Genomic DNA, 13,180 nt, shown 5'->3' on the forward strand with positions numbered 1-13,180 from the left:
CTACTTTACATACCCATCTCTCACTGACTGTTCCTTAACTCACCCATCATGCACTCACTGTTAATATACACACCTAAATCTCCCTGTTACTTTCCACACACATTTCTCATTCACTGCTACTTTACACCCATCTCACACTAACTGTTACCATATGCTCCCATCTCTCATTCGCCATTCCTTTACACACTCATCTCTCACTTACTGTCCCTTTGCACACCCAAATCTCAATCACTGGTACTTTATACACCCATCTCTCACTCACTGTTACTCACAGACCCAAATCTGACTCACTGTTCCTTCACACCACAACTCTCACTCTCTGTTCCTTTATACACCCAATTCTCACTCATTGTCCCTTTACACACCCATCGTGCACTCATCATTCCTTTAAACACCCATCTCTCAATCACTGTTACTTTACACACCCATCTCTCACTCACTGTTCCTTTACACACCCATCTCTAACTCACTGTTGAGTTAACACACCCATTTCTCAAATCTGACTCACTGTTCCTTTACACACACAACTCTCACTCTCTGTTACTTTACACACCCATCTCTCACTCACTGTTCATTTACACACCCATCTCTCACTCACTGTTCATTTACACACCAATCTTTCACTCATTGTTCCATTACACATCTATCTCTCACTCACTGTTACTTTACATATGCATCTTACACTCACTTTTGCTCTCACACCCGTCTCTCACTCACTGTTCCTTTACACACCCATCTCTCACTTACTGTTCTTTACACACCCATCCCTAACTCACTGTTGAGTTAACACAACCATTTCTCACTGTATGCGCTTTACACACAAGTCTCTCAATCACTGCTACATTACACACCCATCTGTCACTCACTGTTAATTTGCACACCCATTTCTCACTCACTGTGCCTTTACATGCCAATCTATCAATCACTGCTACTTTAAACACCCACTTCTCACTTCTGGTTCCTTTACACACCAATCCCTCACTCACTGTTAAGTTACACACCCATTTCTCACTCACTGTGCCTTTACACACCAACTCTCATTCTTTGTTACAAACACACCCATCTCTCACTCACTGTTCCTTTAAACACCCATCTCTCAGTCACTTCCTTTACACGTCCATCTCTCACTCACTGTGACTCTTAAATCCATCTCTCAATCACTGCTAATTCACACAAACATCTCTCACTCACATTTACTTTATACACCCATCTCTCTCAGTTATTATAGACAAACATATCAAACTGACTGAATCTCACACCCATCCCTCACTCACTGTTCCTTTACTCACCCACCTCTCACTCACTGGTATTTTACACACTCATCTCTCACTCACTGTTCCTTTACACACCCATCTCTCATTCACTGTTCCTTTACACATCAATCTCTCACTCACTGTTACTCACACACCCATCTCTCTCACGTATGCTGTCACACACATCTCTCACTCAATCTTACTCCCACACCCATCTCTCACTTACTGTTACTCTCACACCCATCTCTCACACACTGTGACCTAAACACCCATCTCTCAATCACAGCTAATTGACACACCCATCTCTCACTCACTGACCTATCCGTCACTCACTGTTACTGTCACACCCATCCCTCACTAACACTTACTCACACAACCATCTCTGACTCACTGTTACTCTCACACCCATCTCTCACTCACTGTGACCCACACACCCATCTCTGTATTACTGCTAATTTGCACACGCATCTCTCACTCACTGTTCCTTTGCCCACCCATCTCTCTATCACTGGTGCATCACACAGCCATCTGTCACTGAATGTTGCTTTACACACCCATGTCTCACTCACTGTTAAATTACACACACATCGCTCAATCACTTTTCCTTTACACACCCATCTCACAATCACTTGTCCGTTACACACCCATCTTTCAATCACTTTTCCTTTACACATCTAACTCTCACTCACTGTTACTTTACGCACCCTCCCCTCACTCACTGTTACTTTACACAGGAGTCTCTCACTCAGTGTTAATTTACAAACCCAGCCTTCAGTCACTGTTCCTGTACATACCCATCTTTCACTCACTGTTACTCACGCAAATACCTCACTCACTGTAACTTAACACACATCCCTCATTCACTGTAACACACAGAACCATCTCCCACTCACTGAGACTTGCAAAACCCATCCCTCACTCAATGTTACTTTAGACACCCGTCTCTCATGCACTGTTAATTTACGCACCCATCTCTTACTCACTGTTACTTTACACATCCATCTCTCAATCACTTTTACTTTACGCACCCTCTTCTCAATTACTTTTACTTTACACACCCATCTCTCACTTATTGTTACTTTACACACCCATCTCTCACTCAATCTTACTCACACACCCATCTCTCACCCACTGTTCATTTACACACCCATCTCTCACTCCCTGTTCCATTACACATATATCTCTCACTGTTACTTTACATAACCATCATTCACTCACTGTGACTCTCACACCCATCTGTCACTTACTGTTCCTTTATCCACCCATCTCTAACTCACTGTTAAGTTACACACCCATTTCTCACTCATTGTGCATTTACACACAAACCTCTCAATCACGGCTTCATTACACACCCATCTCGCACTCACTGTTAATTTACACGCCCACTTCTCACTCACTGTGCCTTTACACGCCAATCTCTCATTCTCTGTTACAATACACACCCATCTCTCACTCACTGTTCCTTTACACACCTATCTCTCATCAATGAGCCTTTACACACCAATCTCTCAATCACTGTTCCTTTACACACCTATCTCTCACTCAATGTTCCTTTACACACCCATCTCTCACTCACTGTTCCTTTACACACCCATCTCTCACTCACTGTTCCTTTACACACCAATCTCTCAATCACTGTTCCTTTACACACCTATCTCTCACTCACTGTTCCTTTACACACCCATCTCTCACTCACTGTTCCTTTACACACCCATCTCTCACTCACTGTTCCTTTACACACCAATCTCTCAATCACTGTTCCTTTACACACCCATCTCTCATCACTGAGCCTTTACACACCCATTTCTCACTCACTGTTCCTTTACACACCTTTCTCTCATCACTGAACCTATACACACCAATCTGTCAATCACTGTTCGTTTACACACCTATCTCTCACTCACTGTTCCTTTACACACCTATCTCTCATTCACTGTTCCTTTACACTCCTATCTCTCATCACTGAGCATTTACACACCAATCTCTCAATCACTGTTCCTTTACACACCTATCTCTCACTCACTGTTCCTTTACACACCTATCTCTCACTCACTTTTCCTTTACACACCCATCTCTTGCTCACTGTGGCTCTGTTACCCATTTCTCAATCACTGATAATTCACATGCCCATCTCTCGCTTACATTTACTTTACGCACCCATCTCTCACTCACTGTTCCTTTACACACCCATCTCACAATCACTGCTAATTTACACACACACCTCTCACTCACTCTTACTCACACACCCATCTATCACTCACTGTTATTCTCACACCCATCTCTCACTCACTGTTACTCTCACACCATCTCTCAATCACTGCTAATTTGCACACCCATCTCTCACACACTGTTTATTTACACACACATCTCTCAATCACTTTCCTTTACACATCCAACTATCACTCACTGTTACTCTACTCATGAATCTCTCACTCAGTATTAATTTGCACACCCAGCCCTCACTCACTGTTCCTTCACATACACATCTCTCATTCACTGTTACTCACACACATCACTCACTCACTGTAACTCAGAGAACCATCTCCCACTCACTGAGACTTTCACAAACCCATCCCTCACTCAATGCTAATTTGCACACCCATCTCTCACTCACTGTTACTTTACACACCCATCTCTCAATTACTGCTAATTTACACACCCATCTCTCACTCACTGTTCCTTTACACACCCATCTCCCTCTCACTGTTTATTTACACACACCTCTCTCAATCACTTTTCCTTTACACATCTAACTCTCACTCAGTGTTAATTTACACACCCAGCCCTCACTCACTGTTCCTTTACATACCCATCTCTCACTCACTGTTACTCTCACAAATCCCTCACTCACTGTAACTCACAGAGCCATCTCCCACTCACTGTGACTTTCACAAACCCCATCTCTCACTCACTGTTACTCCCACAAATCCCTCACTCACTGCTACTTTACACACCCAACTCTCCATAACTTTTACTTTACACACCCATTTCTCACTTATTGTTACTTTACACACCCATCTCTCATTAACTCTTACTCACGCACCCATCTCACACTCAGTCTTACTCTCACACTCATCTGTCACTCACTCTTACTTTCACACACTTCTCTCACTCAATGTTAATCTCACAAACATCTCACAATCAATGTTAATCACATACCCATGTTTCTCTCACACTTATTCTCACACCCATCTCTCACTCACAGTTACTCGCACACCCATCTCTCACTCACTCATACTCACACACCCATCTCTCATTCACTGTTACTCACAAACCCATCGCTCACCCACCATGACTCTCACACCCATCTCTCACTCACTCTTACTCTCACACCCATCTCTCACTCACTGTTACTCTCACACCCATCTCTCACTCACTCTTACTCTCACACCCATCTCTCATTCACTGTTACTCATACACCCATCTCTCATTCACTGTGACTCACACACCCATCTCTCATTCACTGTTACTCACACACCCATCTCTCATTCACTGTTACTCACACACAATTCTCTCATTCACTGTTTCTCACACACCCATGTCTCATTCACTGTTACTCACAAACCCATCTCTCATTCACTGTTACTCACACACCCATCTCTCATTCACTGTTACTCACACACCCATCTCTCATTCACTGTGTCTCACACACCCATCTCTCATTCACTGTTACTCACACACCCATCTCTCATTCACTGTTACTCACGCACCCATCTCACATTCACTGTTACTCACACACCCATCTCTCATTCACTGTTACTCACACACCCATCTCTCATTCACTGTTACTCACACACCCATCTCACATTCACTGTTGCTCACACACCCATCTCACATTCACTGTTACTCACACACCCATCTCTCATTCACTGTGACTCACACACCCATCTCTCATTCACTGTTACTCACACACCCATCTCTCATTCACTGTTACTCACACACCCATCTCGCATTCACTGTTACTCACACACCCATCTCTCATTCACTGTTACTCACACACCCATCTCTCATTCACTGTTACTCACACACCCATCTCACAATCACTGTTACTCACACACCCATCTCTGACTTACTGTTGCTCACACACCCATCTCACATTCACTGTTACTCACACACACATCTCACATTCACTGTTACTCACACACCCTTCTCTGACTTACTGTTGCTCACACACCCATCTCACATTCACTGTTACTCACACACCCATCTCACATTCACTGTTACTCACACACCCATCTCATATTTACTATTACTCACACACCCATCTCTCATTCACTGTTACTCACACACCCATCTCTCACTCACTGTTACTCACACACCCATCTCTCACTCACTGTTACTCACACACCCATCTCTCACTCACTGTTACTCACACACCCATCTCATATTTACTATTACTCACACACGCATCTCACATTCACTGTTACTCACACACGCATCTCACATTCACTGTTACTCACACACACCTCTCTCACTCACTCTTACTCACACACCCATCTTCACTCATTCTTACACCCATCTCTCACTCAAAGTTAATCACACACTCATCTCTCACTCACTGTGATGCTGAGATCCATCTCTCACTCAGTTTTACACCTATCTCCCACACACTGTTAATTTATACACCCATCTCTCACTCCCTGTTAAACAACATGCCTACCTCTCAGTCAAATGTAATTTCATCTTTTTTGACTCGGGCAAAAATCGGGTGATTGTGAATCAGTATTCAGTTGTTTACCTTACTCTACTTTTCTTTGCATTGACTTCTGTCGAATCATTATCACCTGCCTATCACCCAAGGATCATTTAAATCACACTCAAGCCACACACCATCCTGACTTGAAAGTATATCGCGGTTCCTTCATCGTCACTGTGGCAAAATCCTGGAACTCCCTCCCTGACAAGGTGGGAGTACCTTCATCAAACTGATTGCATCGGTTCAAGATGACGGTTCACCCCCAGCTTCTCAACGGGATGGGCAATAAATGCTGGCCTTGCCAGCGACGCCCACATCCCATGAACAAATAAAAAAAATCTGTGCAGTTTCCCAGAGCACAGAGAGCAGGAGGCAGATGCTGTTTGACCTGCCCATAAGCTAATTGTGACATTGCTGGAGAATTCAATTATCTTTTAAAGTATTTATTTGTTCTAGTTATGAGCAGAATAAATAATGTGCGCCTACGATGATTCATGTGTGTGATTGGACAGCACAGCCCAGCGCCATCAGGGCTCATCCATGTCCAGTCACATGCGCATATCAGTGGATAAGTTCATTGGCAGGGACATTGGCTGATCGCTGTCCTTACCTGTCCCTGGGACTCCACGGCCAATTGCCCCTAACTCGGCTGGGATCAGTTAACTCAACATAACAATGTAATCTGGGTCCTGCCGCTGTAATGTATGATCACAGCCGTGCTCCGCTGAGCTACATGTCTACAAGTGTGTTTCTGGACACTTGTCCGTTATCTCCATTTCCAGCCTAAGGAGCAACAGGCTATTGGTTCCTGTGTCTGACCCTGTTGTGTAAAATTCAGGGCCATTTAACCTGGTCACCTTTGGGAGATTGTCGCATTACATGAGGGTGGAAAATAAGCTTCAATAATCCCGATCTCTTATATCCCTGGTTTGCTGCAGAAAGCAGCATTATGAGTTTCACTGGCAGATTAATTAAAAGTAACTGGTGATTCTGACCTGGGATTTGGTGCTCATTTTCTTTAAGCACCGACCGCTTCTGGTCATTCCGAAATCTCCTTACTTTTTAACAGTCACACACCTGATGACAGACTGGCAGCAGCTGATCCCGATCTCACCGACTCCAGGAAAGCAGTGAATTAACGTCAAGGAATCAGTGTAACGACAGTGCTGAATGGGAATGTAAAGTGGAAAGTCAATTTTAAGAGGTTCCTTTGGCATTAGATATAATGAGGAACTAATATATGTTAAGTTTCCTCGGTACAAGTAGCCATGCACCCATTTGTAATTGTCTGACACACGGCCCATGGCACTAATTTGATTTGATAATCATCACACTCTTCAATGTGACGGGTAGGTTAGAGTGAAGTTCTCCCCGCTCCCAGAACCCACTGGAAATAGTCATCAAATGGATTGCTGCCCTTTCCTACCCCAGGGACACCACGGCCAATTGTCCTGCCCCGGCTGTCGAAAGGTCAGCGACCTGACACGTTACCTCTGTTTCTCTCTCCCCAGAAGCTGCCTGACCCGTTGAGTGTTTCCAGCATTTTCTTTTTTAATTTCAGATTTCCAGCATCCGCAGTATTTTGCTTTTGTATCAAATGAATAGTGTCAGTTTCACATCAGTTTCAATTGTTCGCCTTGATCTCGAGACAGTTTTATTAACAAAGTGTAAATTACCCGTTATTGAAGGTTGAGTAATTTCAGTTCCTATGTTTTTTGTATACAAGAATGGTTGATATCAGGAATGTATGGTCCTGGGGCGGGCGCTGGGCTGTCAGGAATGCAGAGTATTGGAGGCAAACATCTATGGCCAAATGTCTGCCTCTAAATTTCAAACGTTTTGCCCTGCATTGAAGCGGAATTTCTAAACATGGGCCCTGGACTCTGGCAGACATTGACCGGCCTTTGAAGATTGTGACTCGCGAGCTTTGGCTGGCCATTGTAGAAATGTTTAAATAAACACAGCAAATGACACATTTATTTTCTCTTAAATTAAATTAAGGACCAAAATGTTTTAACAAATCACCACATCAGACGAATAAAATTAATTGTCGTAAAATATTCAAGCAAGGGAGGAATGTGAGGCTCGAATGACAGCAGAATAATACTGAGAGGACGGACAGGCGTGGAATCCATGCTCAGATACAGAGAGGGCTGGAGAAGCAATGAAAACATTGGAGTCAAACTGGCCGCGTCAGCGGGGAAAGAGAAACAACTCGCATCTCCTGGGGTAAAACTACCCGGGGCCTTCCCCTGTCAGAGCATCACCCAGGGGACTAGTGCACAGAGAACACTCCATTCTCCAGCTGTGTGAAGGGGTCTTATACCGGGAGCAATCATGGACTGTGTTAAACAGGTTCCCGTATGAGCAGGACAGCCAGGTGAATGTGTAGTGAATGCTGCACCATCAGTGTGGAAGAAGGTGGCGGGGACTGAAGAGGAGAAAGACTCAGACTGATGAGTCGGGCCGTCCTTTAGACTGACATCTACTCCACACACTCGAGCTATAGGTTGCACACACTGCTGATCATTAAGGGGATATTCATGGAGCCTCCTCCTCCCGTCAGTGTTTTAATGGTCCACCACCATTCATGACTGGATGTGACAGGACGGCAGAGCTTTGATGTGATCCTTTGGTTGTGTCTATATCTATAGCATGCTGGCTCCACTTTTTAGTAATGCATGTAGTCCTGTGTAAAAGGTGGCACCTCATTTTTAGGTATGCCTGGTGATGGCATGCTCTTCTACACTCCTTATTGATTGGTAATGGTTGAGTGAGGGATATACCAGGCCATAAGGTTACAGATTGTGGTGGAATACCATTCTGCTGCTAATGGCCCACAGCGCCTCATGGATGACCAGTTTTGAGCTGTTAGATCTATCCCATTTAGCACGCTGGTAGTGCCACACAATGGAGGGTGTCCTCAGTGTCAAGACGGGACTTTCTCCTACCCCTTGGTGTCTGAACAGATGCATCTACAACAGGGAGATTTGTGAGGATGAGGTCAAGTAGGTTCTCTCACGAGCTGTTGCAGGCCCAGGACTCGGCCAGTTCAGTCAGTAGTGGTGCTACCACCCAGAGTACATTCTGTGCTACTCTCAGTGCTTCTTCCAATTGGTGTCCAATATGGAGGAGTACTGATTCATTGCCCATGCTTGACCTGAGACTTCACAGGGCCACTCCTTCGCAACTGTATACCACTGTGCCGCCACCCCTTGTGGGTCTGTCCAGCCGATACGTAATATTGTTGTATTAAGGTTTTATACTTATTGTGTTTCGTAGTGGTTTGTTATCACTGTGTGACTTGCTAGGCCATTTCAGATGGCAACTAAAAGTCAACCAGACTAGGACGGCAGATTTCCTGCTAACTTTTTATTTCAGATTTATTTAAATAACGGAATTTAAATTTGTGTTCAGATTTGAACTCACGTTTAATTTGAGATTCATTAGTCCAGGCCTCTGGTTTATTGGCCCAGTAACATTACTACTATGCTACCAGTCCTGCTGAAATTTGTTTGACGTTGGGTTTCAGGTCCTGCCCCAACATTCGGCCCCAGACAAGAAACACTCTCCATGCTATAGACACTGTTCTCAAAATCTACATCCCAGTCTGGACGCTTTTCCCTCCCCGCGGCCGCATTGTTGAACTGTGATGAATAATTAGTCTGAATTCTGAACCAGAATCCTGTCACGTCTTAACTTCAGTTCCACCTAATTTGCATCACTTGACAAGAATTACCAGCACTAGAATTATTAAACCACCCAGTGAACATCCAGACACCAAGGGGTAGGACGAAGTACCGTCTATGCTCAAAGGGACAGAGAAGGGGAATGTTAGCATTTTACAGAGGAGATGATGTTAAGTAATTAAACAACGTTAGGTCTCGGGCAGTGCCGGCACATCACATAGAAACATAGGAACATAGAAGATAGGAGCAGGAGTAGGCCATTCAGCCCCTCGAGCCTGCTCCGCCATTCAATGTGATCATGGCTGATCATCCAAATTCAGTACCCTGTCCCTGCTTTCTCCCCCTACCCCTTGATCCCTTTAGCCTTAAGAAATATATCCAAATCCTTCTTGAATATATTTAATAAATTGGCCTCTATTGCCTTCTGTGGTAGAGAATTCCACAGGTTCACCACTCTCTGGGTGAAGAAATTCCTCCTCATTTCTGTCCTAAATGGCTTACCCCTTATCCTTAGACTGTGACCCCTGGTTCTGGATTCCCCGACCATCGGGAACATCCTTCCTGCATCTAGTCTGTCCAGTCTTGTCAGAATTTTATAAGTTTCAATGAGATCCCCTCTCATTCTTCTAAACTCCAGCAAGTAAAAGCGCAATCGACCCAATCTCTCCTCATAGGTTATTCCTGCCATCCCAGGTATCAGCCTGGTGAATCTTCGCTGAACTCAATTAAATTCAGTTTTTTTTTTTTTATTTGCCATATGTAACCAGTACAATTACAATGGAATGCTTACTCCCCGTAGGGACGCATCAGCTATTCATACAGCGCCGCGTTCAGAAAGTCAATACAATGGCTTCCAGTGGCAGTGGGAGCACGATGTCCCTTAGCCGCTCCGTCCTCCTCCTCACTGTTGCCGGCTCCAAGTGGTGGCCTGCTTTCCCGCTCACGATCCGACCTCTGGCCGCCATGCCCGGCTCCCCTCCACCCAGTCGGACTGCGAGCTTCCCACCATGGAGTTGCCGGCCGACGTGCTGCAGCAGGATGTCGTGGCTGCTGCTGCTGCTCGTTGTGCTGCGCTGCCTCCGCCCGACTCGCCGAACACATCGTCGGGATGTGAATGCCCCGGTCACCGCGGCCTCCTCCTCACAATTGCCGGCTCCATGGTCCGACGGCGCAGGGCCTGCTTCTCCCTCTCACGGTTCGGCCTCTGGCCGCCATGCTCGGCTCCACTCCTCCCAGTCGGAACCTATGTCTGCTTCCCCCCTTCTTCCATGGCAAGAACATCCTTCCTCAGATAAGGGGACCAAAACTGCACACAATACTCAAGATGTGGTCTCACCAAGGCCCTGTACAACTGCAGCATGGCATCTTTGCTCCTGTGTTCAAACCCTCTCGTTACAAAGGCCAACATACCATTTGCCTTCTTAACCGCCTGCTGCACCTGCATGCTTACCTTCAGCGACTGGTGCACAATGATACCCAGGTCTCGTTGCACTTCCCCTTCTCCCAATTTATTGCCATTCAGATAATAATCTGCCTTCCTGTTTTTGCCACCAAAGTGGATAACCTCACATTTATTCACGTTATATTGCATCTGCCATGCTTCTGCCCAATCATCCAACCTGTCCAAATCATCCTGGAGTTTCTTGGCATCCTCCTCACAGAACACATGCCCACCCAGCTTTGTGTCATCTGCAAACTTGCAGATATTACATCCAGTTCCCTTGTCTAGATCATTAATATATATTGTGAATAGCTGGGGTCCATTGACCAATCCCTGCGGTACACCACTAGTCACTGCCTGCCACTCGGAAAAAGACCCGCTTATTCCAACTCTTTGCTTTCTGTCTGCCAACCAGTTCTCTATCCAAGTCAATACCTTGCCCCCAATCCCATGTGCTTTAACTTTACATGCTAATCTCTTATGCGGGACCTTTTCGAAAGCCTTCCTAAAGTCCAAATACACCACATCCACTGGTTCTCCCATGTCTATTTACCAGTTACATCCTCAAAAATTCCAGTAGATTAGTCAAGCACGATTTACCTTTTGTATATCCATGTTGACTTTGTCTGTCATCCTCTCTCAGCCATCCTCTCTCATGAAGATACTAAGGAAACTCCATCCTGTCTTCCACCCTGAGACATTATTGTCTCAGCATTAAATGGCCAAAGTACTGCACAGAGTATAGTATACAGGGCCATCCCATGTGTGATAATATCAGCATTTAGTTCTGATTAATGGTCAAATTGTAATTGATTATTGTGGGAGCTTGCTGTGTACGAATTGGTTGCCGCATTTACCTAACTCACATCAGTGATTACACATCAAAGTACGTCATTGGATTTTAAACCATTTGGGAGATCCTGAGGTCATGAATGGCACTACATAAATATAACCTCTTTCATTACAGTAATAGGCATGCCCCTCCTAGATTGAAGTAACTGACTACATATCATGCAGCTAGACTGTGGTCCAAGGATTTGCAAGTGACGCCTCTTTACGTTTTCCATAGGACAACTGTATAGAAAGATGTTGCAGTCTGTATGTGTGTCAGGTTGCTGTATGGCCATCGATGGTTAACAAGGAAACTGGCAGTAATTGGGAAACATTGGATGGCCTGTAAAGTTGTAAGCAAAATTTAGAAGGAGATTTAGATGTAAACTAGCAGGGGAGCCCCACGTTGCAGGGCAATTTTGGGGCTGGTGGATGAGTGGGCCAGGAGCCTGGGACTGGATTTGGGTTGTCGGCAGTTTCCACGGCTTTTTTGGGCCTGGTGGATGTGTGGCCTGGGAGCCTGGGACTGGATTTGGGCTGTCGGCAGTTGGAGAAGCCTAGGCCCGTTTTGCACTGTTTTGTAACCTAAACATTTCTAGCTTTTAATACCTTCAAAGATGAAAGTTAAAGTACTTATAAAACATTTTTGGTAAATCTTATTTTTTTAAAAAAAATACTGACCTGGATTACCAAAGTTTTTAGCTGCCCTGGCTGCTGTATAATGGCTGACAGATCCCTGAGATGAAAACGATTAGTCCTGCCCACACACACACCGATTGGTCAACCATCAGGTGACTGAACTGTCGGATTGGTCAATCATGACGGCACAGGATTGGTCGACCTTGACGTCAGTCAATGCTAATGAGTGGATAATGAGTGGAATTTTGAAGGTTTTTTGTATAATGTGCAAACAATTGTTGTCCGAACAAAAAGTAAATACACCTACAAGAGTCCTCTAATGATGAGCTTTCTTTTGATATAACACATGTGTAGGTACGCTCTATAACTTTTGATTGTATAGCCGGACAGACAGACAGAGAGAGAGACAGAGAGACATACTGTTTTATATATATACTGGCTGGGGGTGCCCGGCGGAGCTGAGGCTTTTTTGAGGGCATGTTGTTGTTGGAAGAGAGAGATGGAGCGACTGGGGGAAGAGAGAGAGGGAAGGAGAGAGAGCGAGAGAGAGGGAAGGAGAGAGAGAGAGAGAGGGAAGGAGAGAGAGAGAGAGAGAGAGAGGGAAGGAGAGAGAGAGAGAGAGACTGGGAGT

At 44.9% G+C, this 13,180-nt stretch overlaps 1 long non-coding RNA gene across 1 annotated transcript in view; it reads right to left on the reverse strand.

The window, feature by feature from the left end:
* LOC147116190 (uncharacterized) overlaps window positions 1-12,727 on the reverse strand; it is a 74,423-nt gene extending 61,696 nt beyond the window's left edge. Inside the window, exons 1-2 of the long non-coding RNA XR_015078757.1 lie at window positions 12,592-12,727; window positions 6,945-7,115 (exon numbers count right to left, since the gene is read on the reverse strand). This is a non-coding gene — a long non-coding RNA (uncharacterized LOC147116190). The remainder of the gene's footprint in view (window positions 1-6,944; window positions 7,116-12,591) is intronic.
* Between the last annotated feature and the right edge of the window lie 453 nt (window positions 12,728-13,180).

Source organism: Somniosus microcephalus, chromosome 6, assembly GCF_052327205.1.
Source record: "Somniosus microcephalus isolate GS21.2 chromosome 6, FLI_Smic_1.0, whole genome shotgun sequence".
NCBI classification, from domain to species: domain Eukaryota; kingdom Metazoa; phylum Chordata; class Chondrichthyes; order Squaliformes; family Somniosidae; genus Somniosus; species Somniosus microcephalus.